The following is a 15,981-nucleotide window of genomic DNA, read 5'->3' as shown; positions in this document are numbered from 1 at the left end:
CTCTTGGTGCCCACTGAAATAACGAAGAGCAACTCCTGCAGCCCACTCACTAACATTGGTTGCCCATCACTGCTACAGTATCATGAAATGAGGCAGGGTTATGTAGTAATCTTACAGTAAAGGATCTTCTCAGTTATGATCAAAATATGATAGAATTCCAAAATTAAATTTAAACAAAGCCAGTTATGGAGGCATGAGATGCAAGTTGGCTGAGATGGATTGGGAAACTAAATCAGAAGATATAATAGCAGATGAAGAAGGTCAAATTTTAAAGAAACCTTATCCATGCTTTTGGAACCTCGAGATTTGAATAGTTCAATGCACTCCTGGCAAGCTTCCCACATTCTACCCGGCAAACATGAGGTCATACAAACCACCTCCTGCATACTTACTCACAGCAAAACCCATTCACCCATTAACCCTGTGTTCACTGACTTACAATGCCTCCATATTAAAACTTTTGTTCTTGTTTTCCAATTCCTCCAGGGCCTCAGCCCTCTCTATCCTTGTGCTCTCTTCCTACCCACAACGCTTTAAGACAGGGGTGGGCAAACTTTTCCGTGCAAGGGCCACATTCAGAAATTCACAATTTTAAAGGGCCGCATAGTATATTAAGTAAAATAATTACTTCACCCGGTTATGATTCTGGGCGCCTCATATAGAACATAGAACAATACAGCACAGAACAGGCCCTTCGGCCCTCGATGTTGTGCCGAGCAATGATCACCCTACTCAAGTCAACGTATCCACCCTATACAGTAAGTAACCCAACAGCCCCCCCCCCCATTAACCTTAAAAAAAAATTTTATAAAAAAAAAACATTTTCAAAGCAAAATTTTTTTTTTAATGACTTGGTGGGCAGCATAAAGACCTTTGGCGGGCCGCATGCGGCCCGCGGGCCGTAGTTTGCCCACCCCTGCTTTAAGATATCTGTGCTGCTTTAATTCCAGGCTGTTCAACATACCTAATTTTAATTGCGCCACCATTTGTGGATGTGCCATCAACTGCCAAGAATCACATCCCTAAACATCTCCCCCTCTCAATCTCTCTTTATTCTTTTCATGTTCTCCTCATATCTTACCTCTTTGCACAAGGTTTTGGTCAACTGCGCTGATAAACCCATGCTTTGTAACTCTCCTGTGATGTGCTTTGGGGTGAATTATTACATTAAAGATGCTATATAAATACAAGTTGGTATTGGTATTAAAGTAATTTATAGTTCCAATGGATTTATGTTGCCTTGAGGAATAAAACCTCCACTGTAAAAGCAGTACAGCCATAACTAACTAGTGAAGGTAGTGTGAGGTAAAAAGAAGAGGCTTCCAGTATTGCTGGCAAGGGAATTGAACTTGAGAGTGGGACTTCCGGTGGCGGCCATGGCGGGGTAGGTCGCACATTTGATAGCTCCCGCCTGTAACGGACTTTTGGACCTTTTTCCCGCTGTTTTGTTTGGATTTTATGGGATAAATCAGTGACGAGTGAGACAGTGAGGAGAAATCCCCCTCCAGTGTACGGAGAATTGGACCAGAAGTGGCCGGGTGATATGACAAAGTCCTATAAGGGAGTCGCAAGTAGAGCTGGTAACATGGGGAGGCATGGCGGAGGGCAAGGGCCGCGGGGAGACGGCGCAGTGGTTGATGGAGCAGCTGGTGAAGTTTTTCGAAGAAAGCTTCGCCAAGCTGAAGAAGGACAGGCTGGACCAGATTAAGGCTTCGATTGATCAAGTGGTTCAGAATCAGGAAACCCACGGGAGAGCAATCCAGGAGGTCGAACAAAAGTTGTCCGAGCATGAGGAGTATATAGCCATGCTGGAAAGCAAAGTGGGGATGATAAACGACCTTCAGAAAAGAATGCAGGAGAAGCTGGAGGACCTGGAGAATAGGTCCAGGAGGCAGAACCTCAGAATTGTTGGCCTCCCTGAAGGCAGTGAGGGATTGGATGCGAGAGCCTATGTGACGGACATGTTGGAGAAGTTGGTGGGGGCTGGGGCGTTCCCTCAGCCTCTGGACGTGGACAGAGCACACAGATCCCGCACGAGAAAGTCCAGAGCAAACGAACTGCCGAGGGCCATAGTGGTACGTTTTCACCGTTTTATGGACAAGGAACATGTTTTGCGGTGGGCCAAGAAAGAAAGGAGCAGCAAGTGGGAGAACTGTGAGTTTCGTATTTATCAGGACCTGGGAGCGGATTTGGCCAAGAGGCGAGCTAGGTTCAATCGGGCAAAAATGACCCTCTTTAAGAAGGGGGTGAAGTTCGGGATGCTGTACCCAGCCCGTCTCTGGGTCACACATGAGGAAAGGGACTTCTACTTCGAAACACCAGACGAAGTATGGACCTTTATGAAAGAAAAGTAGCTGGAGGCGAATTAAAAGACATTTAAGCCTTGGAAAAGTTGTGTGCTGGCGATTTGTGGTGTTGGATTGTAAACATTTAAGTAGTTCTGTGTGAAATAATGTGCTGTGTAATGGGGTTCAAGGTTGCTTTGTCTTGCAGAGACCTTGTTTGAGGGGGGATGGGCTTTGAATTTAGTTCTGCTTTTTGGGTGACTATTTTTCTAAAGTGTTCATTTCTTCATTGTCTTTTTTCTGTTGTTTGGTTACTGGGGAATGTGATGCTGTTAAAATGTTTATTCATCTGGGGGGTAGAGAGGAGTGAACAATAGGGAGACAGACTTCTTGGTGCCAGGGGTGGAAGCTATCGAGTCAGCATGGGTCAGCTGACTCATCAGAAGCGCAGTGGGGGATGGACAGGTATTAAGCTAGAGCTTGACCTGGGGTTTGGAATTTTAGTGTTGTTGCTAGGGGGGAAGCTGCTTTGCTGACAGGGGAGGAACTGTTATTAGGGGACAAATGGGAGGTCGGGAACGGCGACAGCCCGAGGGGGGACTCAAGGAAGCAGGGGGGCGCGAGATTGATGCTGGCCTAAAAAGAGTGATGGCTAGTCGGCAGGGGGTGGGTGTGTGTGTGGAAGCCCCCCCCCCCCCCCCCGTCCAGGCTGATCACATGGAACGTGAGAGGACTGAATGGGCCGGTCAAGAGGGCTCGCATATTCGCGCATTTGAGGGAACTGCAGGCGGACATGCCAATGCTACAAGAGACACACCTGAAGATTACAGACCAGACGAGATTGAGGAAGGGGTGGGTTATCCAAGTGTTCCATTCAGGACTGGACTCAAAGACCAGGGGGGTAGCGATCTTGATCAGCAAACGAGTGGCATTCAAGGCTGGGAGAATCGTGTCAGACAAGGGGGGTAGGTACTTAATGGTGAGTGGGAAGCTGGAGGGGGTGCGAGTGGTACTTGTGAACATATATGCTCCAAATTGGGACGACGTGGAATTTATGAGGCGGGTGTTAGGTAAGATCCCAGCCTTAGAGTCACATAACCCGTTCACGGGAGGGGACTTTAACACAGTCATTGATCCGGAATTGGACCAGTCAACATCCAGGACAGGGAGGAGGCTGGCTGCGGCAAAGGAATTGAAGGGTTTTATGGAACTGATGGGGGGGTGTAGACCCATGGAGGTTTGCACGGCCGAGGATGAAGGAGTTTTCCTTTTTTTCTCATGTCCGAAAGGTATATTCTCGCATCGACTTCTTTGTTATGAGCAGGGTGCTAATACCGAAGGTGGTGGATACTGAGTATTCGGCTATTGTAGTGTCGGACCATGCCCCGCATTAGGTGGATCTACGTGTTAGTGTGGAGAGAGGGCAACGCGGACAAGGCGGTTTGTGGCGGGTTAACAAGTCCATCCAGAATGACCTGGAAATAAATGATACAGGGGAGGACTGCTGCAGCGACAGTCTGGGAAGCTTTGAAGGCAGTAGTCAGAGGGGAATTAATCTTGATACGGGCCCACAGAGAAAAGGTGGAACGGGCTGAGAGGGATAGATTAGTGGATGAGATACTCCAGGTGGACAGGAGATACTCGGAGACCCTGGACGCGGGGCTCCTGAGGGAGCGGCGGAGGTTACAGGTGGAGTTTGGTCTGTTGACCACAGGGAAAGCAGTGGAATAGTTGAGGAAGGCAACGATCCTTCCTAAAGGGGGCGATCTATGAGTACGGGGAAAAGGCAAGCAGAATGTTGGCGCACCAGCTCAGGAAAAGAGAGACGGCCAGGGAGATAGGTAGAGTAAAGAGTAGCGATGGTAATACGGTCCTGAACCCAGTGGGGGTGAACGAGGCGTTTAAGGATTTTTATAGTAAATTGTATGAGTTGGAACCCCCGGCTGGAGTGGAGGGGATGAGGCAATTTCTGGATCAGTTGAGGTTCCCGAGGGTGGAGGAGGACCTGGTGGAGGGGCTGGGGGCCCTAATTGACATTGAGGAAATAATCAAGGGGCTGGAGGGCATGCAGTCGGGCAAGGCCCCGGGGCCTGGCGGCTACCCGGTGGAATTCTATAAGAAGCTTTCAGAGATATTGAACCCACTGCTGTTGAGGACATTTAACAAAACAAAAGAGAAGGGATTCCTCCCCCGAACAATGTCGCAGGCCTCGATTTCATTGATCCTCAAATGGGAGAAGGATCTGGAGCAATGCGGGTCATACAGGCTGATTTCTCTATTGAATGTGGATGCTAAACTGCTGGCTAAGATACTGGCCACAAGGATAGAGAACTGTGTCCCGGGGGTGATAGGGGAAGACCAGACGGGATTTGTTAAGGGCAGGCAACTTAATGCCAATTTCCGAAGGCTTCTAAAGGTTATGATGATGCCCTCAGAAGGAGAGGAGGCGGAGGTGGTGGTAGCGATGGATGCGGAGAAGGCTTTTGATCGGGTGGAGTGGAAGGCGCTGGGAAGGATTGGGTTTGGTGAGGGCTTTATTGACTGGGTGCGGTGCTCTATCAGGCACCAGTAGCGAGTGTGCGTACAAACCGGTTGAGGTCGGGGTATTTTAAACTACACCGAGGGACGAGGCAAGGGTGCCCCTTCTCCCCGTTACTGTTTGCTCTGGCCATAGAGCAATTGGCCATTGCGTTAAGAGCCTCGAGGAACTGGAAAGGGCTGTTTCGGGAGGAGGGGGGAGCACCGGGTCTTGCTCTACGCAGATGACCTGCTCTTGTACATTTTGGATCTGTTGGAGGGGATGGGGGTAGCAATGCGAATCTTGGGGGAATTTGGCAATTTTTCAGGGTATAAATTGAACATGGGAAAAGCGATATGTTTGTTATCCAAGCAAGAGGGTAGGAAAAGAGACTGGGACAGCTGCCGCTTAAATGGTAGGGACGAGCTTTCGATATCTGGGAATCCAGGTGGCCAGGGAATGGGAGGTACAACACAAGTTAAACCAATTCCGGTTGGTAGATCAAATGGAAGGGGATTTTAAGAGATGGTACATGCTCCCGCTATCACTGGCGGGGAGGGTACAGACTGTGAAAATGACTGTGTTCCCCAGACGTCTATTTGTCTTTCAGTGCCTCCCCATCTTCATCCCTAAGGCCTTTTTCAAGCGGGTGAATAAGGGTATTTTGGGCTTTGTGTGGGCGGGTAAAACCCCGCGGGTGAAGAAAGTGTTGTTCGAGCGCAGTCGGGGGGAGGGTGGGTTGGCGCTGCCGAACTTCTGCATTAGTACTGGGCGGCTAATATAGCCATGATTAGGAAGTGGGTAGTGGGGGAGGGGTTGGCATTGGAGCGGATGGAGGCGGCGTCATGTAAAGATACCAGTCTGGGAGCATTGGTATAGGCACCTCTGCCGTTCTCGCCGGCCCGATACTCCACAAGTCTAGTGGTAGTGGCAGCTCTGAGAATCTGGGGGCCATGGAGGAGATATAAGAGAGTGGAGGGAGCATCGATTTGGATCCCGATTTATAACAACCACAGGTTTGTACCGGGTAGGCTAGATGGCGGGTTCCGGAGTTGGCAGGGGGCAGGAATTAGAAGGATGGGGGATCTGTTTATAGACTGGAGCTTTCCCAGCTTGAAAGCTTTGGAGGATAAATTTAAATTGCCACCAGGGAATGGTTTTAGGTATTTGCAGGTGCGAGACCTCCTGAAAAAGCAGGTGTCGGCCTTTCTGCTGCTGCCGCCACAGGAATACAGGATAGAGTAGTTTCCAGTACCTGAGTGGGAGAGGGGAAGGTATCGGATATTTACCAGGAGCTTTCGGAGGCAGAGGAAACTCCGTTGGAGGAGCTTAAGGGCAAGTGGGAGGACGAGCTAGGTGGAGAGGTAGAAGCGGGTCTATGGGCGGATGCCCTAAGCAGGGTTAATACCCCCTCATCGTGCGCCAGGCTTAGCCTGATACAATTTAAGGTAGTCCACCGGGCACGACAATGGCTGGGATGAGCAAGTTTTTCGGGGTAGAGGATAGGTGTACGAGGTGTGCGGGAAGCCCAGCAAATCATGTCCACATGTTTTGGGCATGCCCGAAGCTTAGAGGGTTTTGGCAGGGTTTTGCTAAGGCAATGTCCACGGTGCTAAAAACACGGGTGGTGCCGAGTCTGGAGGTAGCGATCTTTGGAGTGTGGGAAGATACGGGAGTTCAGAGAATGAAAGAGGTTGACGTTCTGGCCTTTGCCTCCCTGGTAGCCCAGCGATGGATCTTATTAATGTGGAGGGACTTGAAGCCCCCGAGTGTAGAGACCTGGGTTAGTGACATGGCTGGGTTTCTCAGTCTCGAGAAAATAAAGTTTGCCTTAAGAGGGTCAATGTTAGGGTTCACCCGGGGGGTGGCAGCCGTTCGTCAACTTTCTCGGGAAAAATTAAAATGTCAGCAGGTGCAGTATTGCAGGGGGGGGGGGGGGGGGGGGGGGCAGGGGGCGGGCAGATTGTTGTTGTTTGTTTGAGATGTGTGAAGATTGGGCTGGGGGGGGGGGAAATGTTCATTTTGCCGTGGGGATGTTATCGTTTTTGTTAATTTTATAAAAATTTTCAAATAGCTCAATAAGAATATTTTTTAAATAAAAGTACCTGAGAGTGGAAAGGGTTTTAAAATCAACAGAGGATGAGCAAGAAAATGATGAAGAGGGAGAAACAGAACACAAACTTCGAAGAGAACACAAACTTTGAGAACAGATCGTTTTACTCTTATGTAAGTGAAAGTAAACATGGGTCCTTCACAGGCAGAGACAGCAGACATATAATGGGGAATAAAAAATGTCAAAGATGTTAAACATATGTTCTATGTCTGTTTTCACACCAGAAAACACAAAGAACATAGCGAATATTGTGAAAAATTGTCAAATGAGAGCGAGAAATTTAAAATAATTAATATTGGTAAAATAAAAGTATTGGGGGAATGAATGGACGAATTGGAAGGAAGTGATTAAAGATCTGCACTGGGACCTCAAATATTCACAATATTCAGTCATTTTAAATATATATATATATATTAGTCCAAACTAATCAATAAATGAAACAATTAACAAAAGATACAGCTATGTTACAAACAGCTTGTAATTTCCCCCCTTTTTTCCCCTTAACTGACCCAAGACTACCCCCCCCCCCAACAAACTCCCCTCCTCCCACACACTGGCGACAAACAGATCCTTAAAGAGATATGGAAAGAGCTTCCATCTCACATAAAATCCTTCTTCTGACTCTCTGAGAGCGAACTTAATCTTCTCCAGTTGTAAAAACTCCACCATATTCCCCAACCACGCCGCCGACCTCCATCCCAGTAGTATTCACCGCTGGGTAATCAGAGTAGTGAGGGCCATCACATCGGCTCCCCTCCCTTCCAGTAGCTCCGGCAGCCCTGAAACACGGCGCCATCCTCACCCCCACAATCCCCGATAATGTCTCGAAAATTGATGCCCAGAATCCCCCTAATTTCAGGCAAGACCAGAACATATGGACATGATTTGCAGGCCCCTTGTGCACCTCTCTTATTTGTCCTCGACCTTGGGGAAGAACCCACTCATGCGAGTCCAAGTCATACGGGTCCTGGGCACCACCTTAAACTGCAACAAATATTCAGTAATATTCAGCACAGTAGCACTGTTGCTTCACACCGCCAGGGTCCCAGGTTTGATTCCCGGCTTGGGTCACTGTCTGTGCGGAGTCTGCACATTCTCTCTGTGTCTGCGTGGGTTTCATTAACATTGCAATGAAGTTACTGTGGAAAGCCCTTAGTCGCCACATTCCAGCGTCTGTTCGGGTACACAGAGGGAGAATTCAGAATGTTCAATTTACCTAACATTACGTCTTTCAGGACTTGTGGGAGGAAACTGGAGCACCCCGAGGAAACCCACGTAGACACGGGGAGAACGTGCAGTGCAGACTCCGCACAGAGCGACCCAAGCCGGGAATCGAACCTGGGACCCTGCTGCCGTGAAGCTACTAACCATTTGCTACCATGTCGAATTTCAAGGTAGATAAACATGTGGCCATCTATTTTGAATGCATGGGTCGCCCTCTCTGCTGACCGAGTACATGGAGACAAGCAGTCAGGAATGGCATCAGAAAAACAGAGGACTAAAGGAATGACCAGATAGATCAGGGGTGGGCAAACTACGGCCCGCGGGCCGCATGCGGCCCGCCAAAGGTATTTCTGCGGCCCACCAAGTCATTAAAAAAAAAATAAAAATTTTTTTTAAAAAAATTTTTTTTTTTTTTAAATTTTTTTTTAAAGGTTAATGGATGGGGGGGCTGTTGGGTTACTTACTGGTATAGGGTGGATACGTTGACTTGAGTAGGGTGATCATTGCTTGGCACAACGTCGAGGGCCGAAGGGCCTGTTCTGTGCTGTACTGTTCTATGTTCTATATGAGGCGCCCACAATCATAACCGGGTGAAGTAATTATTTTACTTAATATACTATGCGGCCCTTTGTGAATTGTGAATTTCTGAATGCGGCCCTTGCACGGAAAAGTTTGCCCACCCCTGAGATAGATGGTGGAAGGAAGAGCCCATTGGGAGGTAAAAATGCTAGTTGACCTCAGGCCAATACATCTGTGTTAACTGCAGAAGGGTGTGTACTTGTGGAGTGGCCCCTATAGCAGGTTATCTGGTTGCAGGAATGGGGGTGGGGGAGGCGCTGGCCGTGGTGGGGTGCTCTTTCAGAGGGTGGGCACAGACTCGATGGGCGGAATGGTCTCCTTCTGCACTGCAGGGTTTCTTTAGATTCTACTGTACCTCAGAGAGAGAAAATATTGGCTTTGCATAGAATGCAGTGTAGATTCACCAGAATGTTACCACGACTGGAAGGTTTAGATTATGAAGAAAATTTACATGAACTGGATTTGTACAGAAGGTGAAGTTATGAAGGTAATCTGATTGAAAGTTTCAGGATTTTGAAAGGAACGGAGTGCAGATTAACACAAGTTCTCCTGCTGGGAGTCGGGGGGGGGGGGGGGGGCGACTAAGAGGGGACATAACCATAAAACAAGATTACAAAACGCTTCTTCACACAAAGGGTGGCGCAATCCAAGTGTGGAATTCCCTCCGACGAAGAGCAGTAAATACTGGTTCAATAAATTATTTTCAACATGAGCTTGATTTTATTTTTGCTAACCCTTGATTGCAAGAGGCTATGGTGGGGTAAGAAAGCAGCTCAACCACGATCTTACTGAGTGGCAGCGGAACACAGTGGCCGACTGCTGCCCCCGGTTCCTTTGTCATTGTCCGTTTTCATCTGGTGGTCGCCAGTTGTAATTCTGCTCCGAAACACTGAGCTGGCGGTGCACAAGTCACAGAGAGCCTTTCCTGCCTGCCCACAGTTCCAGAGGAAATAGAGACACACTATATAATCTACCTTCTTTCTCCCCCACAAACATGCATTAGGAGTCGATATGTGTTTATCTTCAACCGACAGGAATGGACGGAGGGGGGAACAGAAATGATGAAGGGAGCTGCGCACTTGCACTCACAAAGTTACCATGATTGGGTGTGTGGGATGGGTTCATGATTGACAGAATGTGGTCATCATTTCTCTCCATGGACGGTAATTAGCTGCCAGGTTTATTTTTGTTCAGCCTCGGAGGCGCTCTGCCGCGTGAAACGCGAGCAAGTGTCAGCGGTGCCGTTCAAATGAGCGGGTGACCAAACCTGGCAGATTTCGAGGTAGCTGGGCAAGTCTGCCTTTAAGGTGTTCCAGGCATTGCAGGATTATGGGTGCAGATGCACGCCGTATGCTCTCCCGGTGACGTCAGGCTACCAAAACTGCACGGTAAGAAAATGTTCTGCACTTTGTTGCAAACTTAATGATTGCATTGCGTTTTTTTTTTGCTGCCGGGTTGCATGCATTCTGCCCGGCTTGGGGCGGGTGAGGTGGAGAAGGGATCAGAAGGGCGCGCAGCACAGTGCCTCAAATCGTTCAATGTTTGCTTCCAAAGGCTGGGTGTTGTTGTGGAATACTGTAACAGGCCTGCAAGCGTGCAGGGGGAGGGCGGGAGGACTTCTGTCATTGCCAGGAGCTCTCTGCCAGCAGAGTTTGGTGCTCAGCGGGAGGCTCCTCATATATATAAAAAATCATGCAGAGTGGATGCTTGGTAATTGTGCAGAGCCAGGGGTCTGTACCCGGCTGCCAGGCACAAGCTCTACCCCGGAGAGCTGCGGCACCAAGTGCACGTCCAACTTGAATGACATTATTTCGGTAAAAAGGGCGTCACACCCGGAATAGGCCTGGATCGTTTTACAAGCTGTTAACTCTTCGTGGTCCTGCGTGGAAAAAAAATGTCACTTTACGACGGTGCGCTCGGCAGTGCTGGGGGATCAAAATGCTGCCAACATTTCAAGCCAGGGAGGAAGAATACTTAAGGGAACTTGTGTGCCTTTTGCGGCTGGACCCCCACCCCCCTCTAAATCGATTACTATCAGCTTTCACAGGCACTGCAATCGTGTGGGGCGGGTTTAAACTCCTGCAAAGTGCAATTGTTCCTTTTTTTTCCCCTCTCCCTGTATCTCAAACTTTTAGAAAGTCCAGCATAGTACAGAATGTGACGGGTTATGCTGCCAAACTTTTGGCAGCTTAGTCATTTTGGATAATTGATTTGGGGGGTGCAATGGGATAAGACTGGGTAGTTTCACAATGATCATTCACTTGCATTGTTCAGTTCTTCATCACGGAATGTTCGAATGCTCACCTGATGGTATGTTGCAGAAGCTACCCCCCCCCCCCCCAAACGAGAACAATGTATCACATGAGCAGCACAATCCAAGTTCAATTGTTCCGCAAAGTAACTAATTTACACATTCCGTGTTTCCACTATGAAAAATGGGAAGTCGTAAATAACGCTCGTGATAAATAAAACCTGCTCCTCTGTTTAAGCCCCCCCCCCCCATTCTAAATCCGTTCAATCGTAAATGTTGTGTCTGAAATTGTTATATTTGGAATACAGTCCACAACACCATATGAGGCAGAATTCGACCTTACCTAAAGTAGTTGGTTTAAAGTGAAGATTAAACTACAAAACGTTTGAGTTGAGATTGATTAACTTAACAGGTTTGTCTTTGGGTGGATCACTATTTGTTTCAAGGATTGTTGATGTTTATTTTTGATTAAGCCCTAAGATATGAACTCTTAATATGAAGATTTGTGCATCTGCTGAAAATTCTGTTTTTAAGTGTCGGGATCTGAACTCTCCAGGCTCATTCGGTTACTTTGGTTTATTGGAAGATATCCTTCTGCATGTTCCCCTCCCTGTCTGGCCAGACTGAAATTACATTCTCGAGTTATCCGATAACTTTAATACGCCCTCCGTGAAGGTGCTTCAAATTGAAGCAGTGATAGTTTCTGCTGCTAAATAGTTCCAGACCAAACCTGTCCCCATTCGTAGTGTAAATATTGCTTCCAAAAGGAAAGCACTTTGATTTGCAGGCTACAGTTGAAAATTGGGCTCATAGGAAGAAATTTGGGGCTGTGGAAAATATCCACATCTCTCATTGGGGTGGGTTGTAGTTATGCAGAAAGAAGAGGAATTGACTAAACCTGGTCCTACGGATAAGAGTGGTAATTAGATCATTTCCCCCCCATTTTGTAAAGGTGTCTTTTATTGAATGAGTTTTAAAAATTTGTTAATACCTCATTTATTGCCCATCTCTAATTCTGTTGTAAGAGTCAACCACATTGCTGTGGATGTGGAGTTGCATGTAGGCCAGACCAGGCAAGGGTGGCAAATTTCCTTTCCGAAAGGACGTGAGTGAACCAGATGGATTTTTACAACAATCGACAATAGTTTCATCATCATCGTTTGACTTTTAATTCCAGATTTTTATTCAATTCAAATTTCACCATCTGCAAAGGCGGGCCTCGAACCTGGGTCCCCAGAGCATGCCTCTGGTCTCTGAATTACTTGTCCAATGATAATAAGAGTATGGCACTGCCTACCCAATGTGGCCTTGAGAGCTCTTGCCAGTAACCTTTTGAGGTTCATTTGTACAAAAGGAATTAACTCTCTGTACGGTCAGCTAATTTGTGATCACAAAGTATATCCAGCATGATTTTGCTCAATGCCTAGGGAATTTACACGACTCATACACTTTGAGTTGCTCCCAGGTGATAGACATCAGTGTTTTGAGAGTTGGCACCTCGATGTTTTGGGGATATCTCCAGAAGAAATGTCTACCGATGCCTGTTCGTCGGTGACACACTCCCCGTATTTGCATGGGTTTCGCCCCCATAACCCAAAGATGTGCAGGCTAGCTGGATTGGCCATGCTAAATTGCCCCTTAATTGGAAAAAATGAATTGGGTACTCTAAATTTATTTTTTTAAAAGAAGGTGCAGTCGTCCAGTGAATGTTTGGCTGCTGTGGAATGTGACCAGCACTTCACTAGTGCACATCATTAAGCAGATACAAAGCGTAGTCCTTTAACCATGGCGCCAACAAGTCAGTGGCTGTGAAAAGCTGTGAAACACATGGATGCACTCATGCCAGTGTGACAGCTGCTTCGCAAGGCGGCTCTAACATTTGTCAATGGTTGGCGCTTGAAAGTCTTAAAAAACAGCTCCATACAGACAGCCCCATCTCCCCAAATGGCAACTGTCATGCATAATTAATGCAGAAGGTGCATATTATAATACTGAGCCGTAAGATGCCATTGGACATCAGGACACAGTGATGAGCACCGAAAGCTGTGCCTTATTGTCCTTGGCTCAGCAGGACCATTGATTATTTACAAACACTCATGACCCTGCATACATCAGAAGCCTGCCAATTTCATTTTCTGCTTTGCCTTGGTATTTGGGAGAGGTGTGGCCCAGTCAGTATTGACACAGCAGTCAGTGATAACTTATTTCCTTCATCGGAAATGCTAAGCACTCCGGAGATGTGCCGGAGCATCGGTTTTTGTGGCATGACAGGCCTCGACATTTTCCATCTCACAAAAGCCAATCCTTACATGAACCCGAAGTCAATGAGTGCACAGTCATGGAATTAATTCCATATCGATTTGTATTCTGTGACTTGACATAAGGATTCATGAAGCATCGCTAGACAACTTTGTAGGAGCAAGTTAAGCCTCTGACAGGGAAGTAGACAGATTCACCAGGATGAGCGCACACCTCTGACAGCAAACACTCATACCAGCACTGTAGCACAGTGGGTAGCACTGTTGTTTCACAGTTCCATGGTCCCAGGTACGATTCCTGGCTTGGGTCATTGTCTGTGTGGAGTCTGCACGTTCTCCCTGTGCCTGCATGGGTTTCCTTCGAGTGCTCCGGTTTCCTCCCACAAGTCTTGAAAGACGTGCTGTGAGGTGAATTGGATATTCTGAATTCTCTCTCTCTCTGTACCCGAACAGATGCTGGAATGTACGATGAGGGGCTTTTCACAGTAACTTCATTGCAGTGCTAATGTACGCCTACTCGTGACAATAAAGATTATTATTATTACCCCTGAAGCAGACAGTTCCATTTCTGGCAGATATTTTCCCCAAGTGGAACAAACTTACATTGCTCAGTGTCATGCATTGGGAGTGTGGGGACTTAGGAACTAATATTTAACCTTAAACGCAGAGATAACAAAATGCTGCAAGGAGAAATGAAAAGGCTGTTGTCCGTGACTATGAACACTATTCCCCAAGATTCAAACTTTCAAAATAAACATAATTGCAAAGTGTACTTAGCTGAAAAGACTAAAGTCGACTGCAATAAATACAAAAATGATCCACAAACTCCAGACTTCAGTGTAACAGCATCAGGATAATTGCTGAACTTGAACAATTCTCATGAGGCACAAATAATATGTGCCTCAGATGCAAGGGTTTCATGTGTATTGTCCAGCCATCATTTTCATATTGAAAGTGTCTTTGTGTGTGTGTGTCGCAGCTGTAGAACTAAAGGCAATTTATTGATTACATTGTGTGCGACTTAATGGAACTGAGCGACAAAATGAGAGACAATTGGGAGAGGGGGGGTTTCATTTTGGACACATGAATGAACATGGGATCTTGCATCACATTAATTTGCTATTCCATGCTTGCGATTTGGAGAGGGATAAACGCGGAATATTTTTACAACAGTGCAGATTATGTCCAGTGACCATTATTCATTCAAAATATTTTCCTAAAACTACTGCTATGTCTTGGTGCAGCACCGATATCCACAGCAGAGCTGGAAGACACCTGCTGCCTACTACACCATTTTGTCTGAGTGGACTTTGGTAGTTGTTCTCTGGAGATTTGAGGCCTGGGTCGCCTCAACTTGCTGTTGGCCTGACCTGCTGGCGTTGATGGGGTCATGGGCAGAGGGAATTTGGAATGGCAAGACACCCATGGAATGCCCTGAATGGATGCCCTTGTGGTGTCTGGCTGGCACACCTCCCTTTGGGTGCCCGTGGGCTCATCCCTGACTCCTTGAGAAGGAGGGGCACCAGGAAAGAGGTCTAGATGCCCCTGTCCCACCTCTCCTAGCCACTGCTGAAATGCACCCATGGCTAAAACTATGGTGTCCGAGTGCAAATTCGGCAGAAACTGCTGGACCTGCATCTCCAAGGCAATGTCCAACCTTGCAATGGAGATTTAATTGCGCTTGCATGCCAGAGACACAACATCAGTTAGAATGTGGGACATACTCCTCCAAACTTCATTCCAGTCAGGTGATGGCATCTGACAACTCTGCCTGATGTTCCCCTGCCTGACTTTGTATCTCCAACATTTCTCTTGGGGCTGATTCCAGAGGCTCATTATCAGACCCTGACTCAGCAAGGGCCTGATTGACAGCAGTCCTCCAGTGTCAGACCTTGCTGCTGCTGCCTCTTGTGCTGTGCGGTGTTCACCGGATTGTGACCCCGAGACCATAGAACTAGGACCCATCGAGCTGCGTGTATCTGCACTGGTAGCGGTTGCGGGTCAGGTAGACAGTGACTGGTCTTTAACAGATACTTCTTTAAGATGAGGCCTTGCTTGTCGTCTTCCTCTGCCTTTTCTTGCATGTGGCAGTAATAGAGAGAAGGTAATTAGTTGTGATTGACTAGCAGGCTCCAACATAATAGGTCACTCACAGTTGTTTTTCCGATGTGGTTGAATACTGGACGGACCCTCACCGGTTTGTTGGGGAAGCTGATATACCATCCACGCAGAAGCAAGATCTCTCACGAGCGAGTGCTGCTGCATACTCCTTGTGGGAGGAGAGTATCAGAAGCTCCGGGGTACCATCTCTAGTCTTCTCTTTCGCCGTTTGGTTGTGGGAAATCCTGTCCTGCATAAAGACTGATGATTGACCGAGCACTGTGGATGAAAGAGCAGTTCAGAAGCTTACGTGCTGGTTGTCTTCTCCCGAGTAGGGATTAAGATATTGCTTGTGCAGGATTTTAGACGACGTGGTGAGCGTCAAGTGGCTGGCATGCGTGCAGCTTTGATGTATCACCTGCTGGGAATGTGTGACATCTCTGTGGACACTAACCCTTAGACTGCCTGATGCCCTTATGAGAGTGAGAGTTCAGAGTGAGTAGAAGTTCCACTTACCCTGATGGAGTGCAGCAGATCATTTATTCTTTCCATGCCGTGCAGATGGTCCTTTTCTGTTGGACAAGGGTGCTGACCTCTCTGGCGGCCTCCTCCCAGGCCAGCGTGGTCAGATGGGAGGACCTCCTCTGCACCAT

General features: G+C 47.5%; 1 protein-coding gene across 1 annotated transcript in view; it reads left to right on the top strand.

Moving 5' to 3' along the window:
- Positions 1-9,806: 9,806 nt before the first annotated feature.
- The window catches only part of LOC119973889 (transcriptional-regulating factor 1), a 274,278-nt gene continuing 268,103 nt past the window's right edge, over positions 9,807-15,981 (top strand). Inside the window, exon 1 of the mRNA XM_038812482.1 lies at positions 9,807-10,107. The gene's annotated coding sequence lies outside the window, so the exon portion shown is untranslated. The remainder of the gene's footprint in view (positions 10,108-15,981) is intronic.

The sequence above is a fragment of the Scyliorhinus canicula genome, chromosome 1 (assembly GCF_902713615.1).
Source record: "Scyliorhinus canicula chromosome 1, sScyCan1.1, whole genome shotgun sequence".
NCBI lineage: Eukaryota > Metazoa > Chordata > Chondrichthyes > Carcharhiniformes > Scyliorhinidae > Scyliorhinus > Scyliorhinus canicula.
Note: the sequence above shows the minus strand (reverse complement) of the source record. Positions and strands in the feature narration are given on the sequence as shown.